Below are 11,917 nucleotides of genomic sequence, written 5' to 3'. Positions count from 1 at the left end.
ACCTAGACTGGTGGCCTTTTTACCAGGCGCAGTTCAGGCACTCAAGGATGAGGATTCTCATCAAAGCTGTCTTCTTCGTCCTTGGCTCTTAGCTAGGGTAGTATGTTGGAGCACAGGTGCCAGGTATATTCAGTAAGATCTATTCCAAACAGGTGTGCACAAAACCAGATGCATATACAATGTCTGCTTGGGAACAGAGAAAAGCTAAAGCTAATTTGGGTTTTAAAGGTAATAAACTTAATGAGATTACTCTCATTAGAGTTCCAAAATAGTAAATTCAAAGACAATTATATATTAACTTTCTTACAGTAAAAAATTTAGGAGTTTTTGCTTTTTAAGTTACTGTTATTTTTAAGCCCTTATTCAAGCTTTGCTCTCCCCTTGGCCAGAGTTTCCATTTGACAATTGGCAGATTAGACCGCATTTACATGTTAACCTGGGGAGGGAGGGAAGATACATATAGAAGCCAGAATGTAATAACTTCAATCGTTAAATCAAAAAGTTATTCAATATCTGAATGAAGGATCAGATAAAAACAAAAAGGTAACACCTTATGCAATTATAAGGCATTATAAAAAATTAATACCTGCAACCAAATAAGTCACACAAATGAAAGTTCATAATGAAATTAAAAATATTATTCTATAGTATCTTTTAATCAAAGATTAAAGGGTTCACCCACATTATTACTATCATTATCCCATTATTTTTAATGGAAAAACAAACTTTATATCAACTCTCTGATATGTTCCAAGAAGGGGCAAGAAATTTAATATTTATCCTTAGAATCAATACAAACACTCCCTTCAGTTGGTAATTAAAATCTGAATAAAAAACATAACAGTTTGATTTTGTTTAAGATGTGGATTTTTAAAAAGAATTCAGGTGTCAGTACAGATGGGATAAACCAACTTGGGTTTTCCCTGGTGCGGAAAGCCTCAAGACACAAGACCACATTGCCACCTGGTGGCAAGATCAAATTTTGCAACAATTCATTTTGAAAGTTCCCTAGCCCTGGATTTACTATTTTAAAAGTGAAAAGTATGGGGCGCCTGGGTGGCACAGCGGTTAAGCGTCTGCCTTCGGCTCAGGGCGTGATCCTGGCGTTATGGGATAGAGCCTCACATCAGGCTCCTCTGCTATGAGCCTGCTTCTTCCTCTCCCACTCCCCCTGCTTGTGTTCCGTCTCTCGCTGGCTGTCTCTATCTCTGTCGAATAAATAAATAAAATCTTAAAAAAAAAAAAAAAAAGGAAAAGTATCTTTTAGGTGGTTATTGTTTAACCTCAAGAAAAATGAAAGGGTTTGAGGGACAGGGTGTTGAAGGTGCCGAATTAAAACAAAATGTACTCTGAATGCCAAATCTTAGAAAAGCCATTAGCCCAACTCCTGTGGAATATAGCCCCACTGCCAATGACAATCTAGAGCCCCATATGAGTTCACCTCAGGTGCCCAAGATGCAGAGAGACACATCAGAACTTCCAAGCACCCTCCTTCGTTTTCCTTGAAATTCAGCAGTGCCACTTAGCCAAAATAAAATCAGTAAGGCTTTGGAGATGCAGTTACTTAGTTTTAGAAAGCATAAAAGAAGCTCCAAGCATAGGTGCTACTTGAATCTAATAAGTGCTTGTGATTCCCTTTTCAAACACATCACAATAGTTAAAATATTGGGGTTGAAATATTAAGGAGAATTCTATAAGAAAAAATGAGATAGCACAACAGCCGACATTTCATGAGGAATGCCAAGCTACTCCTTCTGTGTGATGGTAAAGGAAAGATGTGCATTCCCCAAGTATCCTGGAAGTTCTACCATGAGGGTCATTCTTGGGGGTTAGCCGGTGATTTCTCTTCCTCAAGAAGCTTCATGATCAATCCTAAAAGAACTCGACGAGATGATTCCTATTTGAAACCAGTACCATTTATAGATAACTCTGTTGTATAAATTTGACCCAATTATCAAATTAAAGACACACATACCTTTGTAACAGGATTAAGAAGTCAAGCATTGAGCACCACGTGGCTTTCCCTGCGGCTTCCCTCCTCAATATGTACAAGGACACTAAGAGGTGATTTCCCCAGGCCCCGGTCCCCCTCGACTTCACCTGTTGCCACCTCCTGGGATAGCAAGACACATAGGGAACCCTCCAGGTCTTCCGCAAAAGCCGATCCCTGCTTGCCGGTCTCGGCACCTCAGCTCAGCTCGGCTCCACTGCCCTTTCCAAGCAGTGAGATTTACCAGTGACTCTTCACAGGACAAAGGAAGAAGCTTGAGGGTTTCTCTCAGGAAAATTGCCAGTTTTTCACAATCTACTCTTCAAATTCACACCCTGGCTGAGTTGAGAGGTTTTCACCTGAGCCACATGCCCCTTGGACAGGGAGGGGGCCCTGCTCCCCTCATGTTTCTCCCATTGCTTGCAAGTGGGGCCAGAACACATACACATTCCCTTAGGCTGAAAGACCAACCCAGACGCCTGCCCTGCCAGAATATCTCCCTGGTGAGAAGAAACCAAGTTAAAACAATCATTAAGAGGTCAGCACAGGCTCACTTCCTAAAGACAAGGTTATTTGGTTTAATAGCCACATGCTCATCTTGAATGCAGTACTGGAAGGGCCCTAAATTAAAATGAAGGGGATGCCCGAGTCACCTCAAAGCCTCTGTATTTTCAAGAGCCTTCCCTGGTGCTAGATGGTTCCCTATGAACCCAGAGAGAGTTAGTGTTTGCTCGGTAAGGATGGTGAGCAATACAGTTAAGAATATTGTCTAAGCATGATTTTAATCATGGACAGTGGAACTGAATCTGAATGAGGAAGCCAGAAAAAAAAAGAAACAAAAAAACCTAAAAACTATTCTTAGTGAGGGATTATGACCATAGAGGTTATTTCTGCAACTAAGATGAAAGGAGAGAAAGCCATGGTTGCAAAATGGTGTATCTGCGGTCAAGATCCCTGAGGTATGTCTGTCCTAGTGGGGACAACCTCCAGGAAAGACTGGACAGTGGGCGGCAGAGGGGTGAGGAGGACAGAGCCGGGAAGGGGAGGTCAGAAACCAGAATCCTGCCCTGTGAAGTCACTGGAAGCAACAAGAGCAGCATGGAGTGGCTTCCAGGACTGGGAAGCCACCATGTTATAAGAATGGAAAGCCACAAGGCCATAAGCAGAGAACAGCACAGCAAGGAGGCAAGTGGGCATGGATGGAGTGCATTAGAAATGGCAGCCGTTTTTGCAAGAGGAATTCAGAGTAAGTGTGAAGATGAGGAAGGACACCAGCCCCTCCTCCTGGCTCTGAAGTTTCTTCTGCATTTGATATCGATGCTTCCGTAAGAGCATGGTGGCCAACAGCCATCCCTAGAGGTGCTGAGACCCACCAGCAGCACTGGTCTAAATCCAAACCTAAGTCTGAGATGACAATAGCATTGGTAGTGACTTGAACCTTAAGCTGAATATGAGAAAGACTGAACTAATCTGAAAGGGACCAATTGCACCAGAAGAAATAGATCCATTTAAGGGCTGCAGTTTTTATTCCATTGGCTGTGTCACACTTCTTTCTGAACCAGTGGGATGCACCAGTTGGCTTAGACCAAGATCTTCTACTTCCCCTCTGCTGAAGGTGGGCTCCAACCCAAAGAACTTGGACTGACAGTGGGGAAATGATGGTCCCTGTGGTCAGCAGAATAGTGCCCCCAAAGATGCCAGCATCCTAATCCCTGGAACATGTGGACACGTTACACCAAAGGACTTTGCAGATGTGATTGGGTGAAGGGTCTTGAGACGAAGAGATTATCCTGGGTTATCCAAGTGGGCACTGTCATCACAGGATCCATAAGAGGGAGGTAGGAGGGTTGTAGCAAGAGGAGGAGGTGTGATGTGGAAGCAGAAGTCAGCATGATGTGGTTGCTGGCTGGGGGGCCACCAGCCTACGCACGCAGGTGGCCTCTAGATGCTGGAAAAGGCAAGACACAGATTCTCCCCTGGAGATCTAGATAAATAATGATGCCTAGCACCTATGGTGTTATGAACCAGCCACTTAATTTAGCACCCTACATGTATTAGCTCATTAAATTCAAAGAACAAACTTGTGAGGTGGGTATCAATGCACTTTTTTTTAAATCCCCGTTTTACAGCGAGGAGACTGAGACACAATCATATTGACAGCTGCCCAGTGTGACAGGACAAAGCCAGCATTCAAACCCAGGCAGTTTGATTCCAGAGCCCTGAGTGCAGAGGGTGTGCGTCCTCTTTCTGTGCCTTCCAGGTATACCTTTTTCACAGTGAGGGGCAGAACCTCATGGGCTTCTGGGCACGATGCCCTGAGAAGGACATAAAACCATTTCCATAGTGATCCAGCTAAGAATTTGTAACCTGAACCTAATTGGGGAAAAAAGGTCAAAGATGAGAAATATTCTATTTTAAAAGGTGGAGGCAAGGGATGACTGTATTCTTCAGAAACGTAAGTGTAATAAAAGACCAAGGCTAAGAACTGTTTCAGATTAGATTCTAGAGACATGACACCTAAATGCAACATGGGACCCCAGCCTGGATTTAGTCCCAGAGGGGGAATGCTATAAATGACACTGGCTGGATGTGGACAATGGATTTGGGAGAAAAGTATTCCATCAGTGTTCAATGCACTCAAGTTGACAACTGTCCCAGGACTATGCAAGAGAAGAGCCTTACTCAGGGAATCCACACAGAAAGGGTCAGGGGTAATATATGCATGCCATATGCCACCTGCAACTTAGTCTTGGTCTCAAGAGAAAGTAAAACATGGGTGTAAAGGCACATTTGTGAACACATACGTATGTGTATACATGTATGCTATACATCAGGAATGCACAATGTATGCACATATGTATGTATGCATATAAAGTGTGTATGTACTCGTGTGGAGAGAAACCAAATATGGAAGGAAATGGGGCAAAATGCCTACAATTGATTAATCTGCCTGAAGGGTGTATTGGCTATTTTTTGTACTATGCAACAATTTCAAAAACTGTTTCCAGATAAGAAGTGAATTCAATTAATTGCTAATTGGTTTACAAAAGCATACATGTTGATATTGATACTATTAATATACATTTACACATAACATTACATATATTTATTACTCACCTAGACATTTAAAAAGCTATTAATTAGTTGTCTCTGGGGACTGGGATCCTGATTTTTTTTCTACTATATATTTTTCTAGAATTTCCAAGCTTCCTTAATCAATTAATGTTACTTTCATATTCAGAAAAAAGAAATCCAAAAAACAAATGCACATCACACACAACGCCCACAGGGTGCTTCACCTGCAAGAATAGCTTCCTTCTTTACATTTTGTAGTGGTTTTACATTTTCTAACTCAAGATCATCCATTACCATCAAGCAGCTATTAAAACTTGCAAATTCTTGCTGTATCTTTTTGATATATGATTAAAGGACATCGTAAAAATGCATCTTCAATGTTTATTGTGTACCAGAAACTATGCTGGGTTCTTTAAAATGTCTTACAGTCCCCCACACAACCCTACAAGGTCACAAAACGAATGTGAAAATCAGACGGCATCACTAGCAATGAAGTTGCACTTTGGAGAGGTTCCATCATTTTGTTCAAGGGCACACATCCTGTCAAGGGGAGATCCAAATCCAAGTTTGTCCACTCTCAGAAACCCACGCTGCTTCTCCTGCTGCCTCTCTACAGGTGCTCAAGAAAAGGCTGTTGCATATATACGGCCAGATAATGCCTTCAACTGCAGAACTGGTTAATAATTTCAAAAAAAAAAAAAAATTCCGAGCCAGATACCCACTGTCTGGATATCTCGCTTTAAATTTTATTCCAAATAATCACACGACTGCCCGATTTTCCACCTCATGTGTACAGAAACAGTAACTGCTAACATTTGCTGAGCTTTGTGCCACACTGCTCCAGGAGCCACACCTCTTCAATCCCCTTCGCACCCAGTGACGTAGGCAGGGTGAGTATCCTTAGAGACAGCTGAGGCACAGAGAAATAAAATGCCCAAGGTCGTAACTAGGAAAGTAACCAAGCCAAAATTATAACCTATGCAGCATCACTCCAGACCCCATGCTCCTAACCACTTTGATAGGCTTCCTTCCCAAGCTACTCATGCTTAATATTGCAAACTATAATGCTATAAATACCATTTACAAAGCAATCGATCTAGATGAACTGGTTGAAAGGCCAGCTATAAAGAGTCTGAATTCCAAAATACCTTAATTTCTGAAAACTCACTGCAGCCACACCCTACCCTCCAACCACTAGTGCAGTGTGTAATAAGCTGTAGGTTTATTATTTGCCAAGATTATCAAAAGCAGAAACAATTCTTTATTTTATACTTCCAATAGAGTGACCAAGACCAAAGTAAACTGTCTTTTAATTGAATGAATGCCATGAAGTCACTTTCACAGTATCATTCCCCTTTTTCAAAGGCAGTATGGCACGGTGAGGGGCCCAAGCTTGGGACATAGACTCGGCTCTACCACAAAATGGACAAGTTCATTTCTCCAAACTGTTCTCTGTTTAAAAAGCTTAAAAGGTTATTCCGAAGAGGAGGTAGGGTAAATAAAATACCTGACATACATTAGGTACTCCATAAAAATAGTTTTTACTGTTCCACAAACTTTATGCTTATGTTTCAACTGACCATATTTTGGGCATTCTGGGCCCAATCACCTATTGACTAGATATAAGTATTCTTTTGTCCCCTGACAATAGGATCCCCCCACCCCACAGATCTCACTGTATATCCCAACTCCCCACCAGTGTGCAGGACAGGGGAAGTCCTCAGTATTATGTGGTATCTAAACCACGCGTCCCATATTCAGATGAATACAGATTGTGCAGGTCACTAGTAAGTGAAACGGTATGAAACAAGTAGAGATGGGAACTGGAGCTAAAACTGCTACTTGGCTCCAGCAAATTACTGCACATGGTAATGCGAGTCCAATGCTCCAAATCTTTGATTTTTGAAAAGTAGGAATTGCAGATTTTTATGGGACTTTTTTCTATTTGAAGAATGTGCACGAGAAACCACCTCCGTACCAACACTCATACGCACATATGCGGTCTGCGAGCACACACACAAACGGATAAAGAGCAAAGACGCACAGTCACAGGATCCCGCATGGGTACTTGAGCACCTCCTATCCTCCCTCAGACCTGTTTTCCTCATTACTAAAATTATGTGTGCAAATGTACATACACACAGTCACACACAGCCGGTGGCCGTGAGGGCTCCATTTGTCCAACTGTCCGCTGGCCAGCCTTCATACCTCAGTCCTAGAACCACCACCATGAAAGAAATGGCTTCAGGAGCTATGGCAAGGCCTTGGGTAGGTATTTGTGTCATAATTTCAATTGTAGCATCAGCAGCAACAGAGAACACTGCTACAACAGATCCAAACTGATAGAGCAGAGGAGAAAACGTGTTAGTCCCTGGAACACACATACACAAAGGATCTACTACTTCAAAGTGTGGGCACTTCCAAGTAAGAAATTTTAAGTGAGGGCTAAGCTAGAGAAGTAATATTCCAAGTAAAAAACACTTAAATCACATTTTAAAACATGCAAAATACGCTATACAACCGATTATTACATACATGTGTAGTAAAATCTTATGCACGGACAAGCATGATACACACAGACCTCAGGCTAGTGGTGTGACAAAGGAAAATGTGCTCAGAGAAGGGTATAAAGGAGACTTCAGTTGTTATTTTTCATGACTTGCTCCTTAAAAGAAACCAAAAAACCTAAATAGAAAAATAAACCTGGGGAAAACTTAGTAATAAAAACAATAAAATCAAAACAAATGGGGAAAGATAATACCATTCTGCAGCCACAACCGCCCCTCCCACCCCCACACTACAATGGGATGGGGAACACATTATGGGAACATAAAATCTCATTATCTACTGGCACCTGCGATATATCTTTCTGGAGTTAGGAGATCAAATATTGGATGGAAAGGATTACTTACATGTTTGAGTAAGTGTTGGAAACATTTATACCATTTACTACCTCAACTAAATGCACAGATGTCACAAGACTTGTTCTCAGTAATAGGAGCCATTCCCCTCTTATCACATCGCTATGCAAACATTATGATGAACACACGCATTTTTAGCACTTTTCATTAGTGTATATTTCGATATACTTATCTTCCTGAAATTCCCATTCCACCCTCGACTTCTTTTACAAAGGAACCACTTTACCCAACTAATGTTAAAATTGTTAAGACATTTCCTCACCACAATGTAAAATCTTCCCAAGAAATCATTCCTTAAAACATGTATAATGAAATTCACCAATTGACAAATTCCATGGGAGTCTCAAAGTGCAAGAGCATTTCCCTTGGGGAGATAATTCACTTATTTGATACATTAAATATGATCAATAAACTTTTAAAAGGATATCTATTTTTAAGTTTCATTTTTTTATTTTTATTTTTTAAAGATTTTATTTATTTATTTGACAGAGAGAGAGAGACAGCCAGCGAGAGAGGGAACACAAGCAGGGGGAGTGGGAGAGGAAGAAGCAGGCTCCCAGCATAGGAGCCCGATGCGGGGCTCGATCCCAGAACGCCGGGATCACGCCCTGAGCCGAAGGCAGACGCTTAACGAGTGAGCCACCCAGGCGCCCCTTAAGTTTGAGCCAGCCAGGCACCCCTAAAAGAAAACCTAAATTTTATTTCAATAATATTGTAAAACTTGATAGTAAACAAAAAGCATCCAAATACTTTGCAAAAAAATGTTCCTGTGATTCTCAGAAGTTTAAGTTGAATTTCTCAAGCGAAATACTTCCCTAACTTTAATTCGAAGTAGCATGATACACACCCTCATGTATCTACACATTACACATTTAAGGATATACTTTCAATTAAAATAGCACAAAAAAGCAAGTTTGCCCCTCCAAAAAAAACTGTCTTAACACCTTTATATAACTCCTAACAAACCTCTACTTCCTAAAACACACAACTACTAAAATAAGGAATTCTTTTTTTTTTTAAAGATTTTATTTATTTATTCGACAGAGATAGAGACAGCTGGCGAGAGAGGGAACACAAGCAGGGGGAGTGGGAGAGGAAGAAGCAGGCTCATAGCAGAGGAGCCTGATGTGGGGCTCGATCCCAGAACACCAGGATCACACCCTGAGCCGAAGGCAGACGCTTAACCGCTGTGCCACCCAGGCGCCCCTAAAATAAGGAATTCTTATTGCTCAGGTAATGTAAAATAGGTTTCAGTCACTTGCAACTGCAACTCTCTATACTTTTTTTTAGAACTTAGGGGTCAATAACTTCTCACCCTCAAAAAAATTTGGATTTTCCTCAAGAGTCTTAAATATCTGTATTCCTTGACACACTTTATTCCTTGTAGAACATCAAGAATTTATACCACAATTTATCAAAATTCAGATACTGAAATAATGGTTAAATTTTTTTTTTTAATAAAGGACCATAAAGAAGAGTGAAGTCATACTGTTCTCCAGCCTTGGTTACATAAACCATTCCTATAAATTCTATAGCCTCCTTCTTTAATACATTAATAAATCGTTTAGTAATGTTCCTACTGATTTTGTTCACGAGCTAAGATTGTTAACGGGCAGATGTTTTCTCTGCATTTCTTTAGGAGATAAAGGCAACAAAATCTTTGAATATTTAAGATCAAATGTTCTCACATAGAAATAAAAGTATAGCCTTTAGAAAGGGATCAAAGGCATCAAATAATTACCATACGAATTTTCTGTGGAGACAATATTGGACTTGGACCAGGGTGCAAGTCATTTCCTTTCCTTCTAAATTCCAATAGTTAAAAGTATGGGCTCTGGGACCAGACCTTTGGGATCAAACTCCTGCCCTGTTAAAGCTGTGTAAACCTCTCTGTAAACCTGTCGGCCCCAGCACACAATGCAGATAAGAACATTACCTGCTTCATAGGACCTGAGTGAGGATTTGATGGGTTGACATAAAGTACCTGGCACATATTCATAAGCACCTTGAAAACCATCTCATACTCAGAAATATAGGATGGGCAGAATCAATTTCTTAGTGGGTAATCACTTGGGGTATCAGCAAAGTGGTAATTAAAAATTTCTCAAATCATCTTTGCAGTCAGCTCACATGTATTTACAAAACATTTGCTGGCATTTTACAATCCTAACTTCTACAAACAGCTCTCGCATTAAGCAATCCCTAAAGGTGACTCCTGCAACATTTAAGAGAAGTGGGCTGAGACGGGCAGAGGAAGAGAGAGAATCAAGCAGGCTCCAAGCCCAGCACAGAGCCCCACATGGGGCTCAATCTCACAACCCTGAGATCATGACCTGAGCCCAAGAGTTGGACGCTTAAGCAACTGAGCCACCCAGACGTCCCTGCAACTTAATATACAAAGAATCCTGATAATACAAATGCCTTATATAAGACTTAAATCTTACTTAGACATAATTTGTACCTGGCCTTAGCATTTAAAAGCCTATGAAACAATTGTCTGGCTGCAGATTAAAATGACTGGAGCTTTAAAACAAATGACCATGGCAGGTCTCCGCTCTGGACCAATTAAGCCAGTATTTCTGGAGGTACTGTTCAAGCATCAGTATCTTTATTCTTTTAAGCTCAAGTGAGTTGATGTACTACTGCAGTTGAATACCAATGCTAAAAACAGAAGAGTTATCTTAATAGTTCCCTGCACTTTCTTTCAAAATGGGGATTATATAACTCTTACACTGTTGGTGGGAATGTAAACTGCCACAGCCACTCTGGAGGTTCCTCAAACTTAAAAACAGAAGTTACCCTACAACCCAGCAACTGCACTACTAGGTATTCACCCAAAGAATACAAATATACATATTCAAAGGGGTACATGCACCCAGATGTCTATAGCATTATCAACAATAGCCCAAACTATGGAAAGAGCCCAAACATCCATCCACTGATGAGTGGATAAAGATGTGGGAGGCAGGGTAATGAAATATTACTTAGCCATCAAAGAGAATGAAATCTTGCATTTACAACGATGTGAACGGAGCTACAGTGTATTATGCTAAGCAAAGAAACTCAAGAGAAAGAAAAATATTATGATTTCACTCACATGGAATTTAAGAAACAAAACAGATGAACATATGGGAAGGGGGGAAAAGAAAAAAAAGGAGAGGGAAGCAAACCATAAGAGACTCTCAATGATAGCGAACAAAGAGTTGATGGAGGTGGGAAGAGGATAGCCTAAATGGGTGACGAGAATTAAGGGCACTTGCTATGATGAGCACTGGGTGTTGCGTATACATAAGTGATGAATTTCTAAATTCTACTGAATATTATGCTATGCTAACTAGAATCCAAATAAAAATTTGAAAAGAAAAAGAAAAGATGGGCGTTATATAAAGGAGAAACTGGAAAAAAAGAAACAAAAGAAACAAGGTAATTAGGATGGTGTGCCTAACTAGAAGGGGAACTACCCGACAATCAAGTTTTCTGTTATACACAAAACGTTCATAACCTTATGGTCAAGAAAGTGATTGTAAACATAAAGCAATCTGACAACCACTTATACTTGGGTGTTCAATTTTCCACAGAGAAATGATTAAGTGAAAAATACAGGCTACAAAGTTGTATATACAATAATGCTTAGAAAGTATTAATATTATAGGGAAAAGGTCAAAATATTCACACAAACTGATACTGCTGGATGGCAAGATTTGCCATTACTTTTTATCTTTTTATAATTTTTTCCCAAATTCCCTAAAATGAACATAGTATTTCTACAATCAGAAATGTAAGAAGATAAAATTTCCTTTCCTTTAAGGATGAATGCTCAAACTTCTTCACTCCAATGCCCATCAGATGGCTGAGCATTCCCAAGAGTACACTGTTCCTGCACAGAACTCTCCAGAAGCATGGCTTCTGATAACAGTGGGCTATCAAATGT

The sequence above is a fragment of the Ursus maritimus genome, unplaced genomic scaffold, assembly GCF_017311325.1.
Source record: "Ursus maritimus isolate PB19 unplaced genomic scaffold, ASM1731132v1 scaffold_18, whole genome shotgun sequence".
NCBI classification, from domain to species: domain Eukaryota; kingdom Metazoa; phylum Chordata; class Mammalia; order Carnivora; family Ursidae; genus Ursus; species Ursus maritimus.
This window is presented reverse-complemented; position numbering follows the sequence as displayed.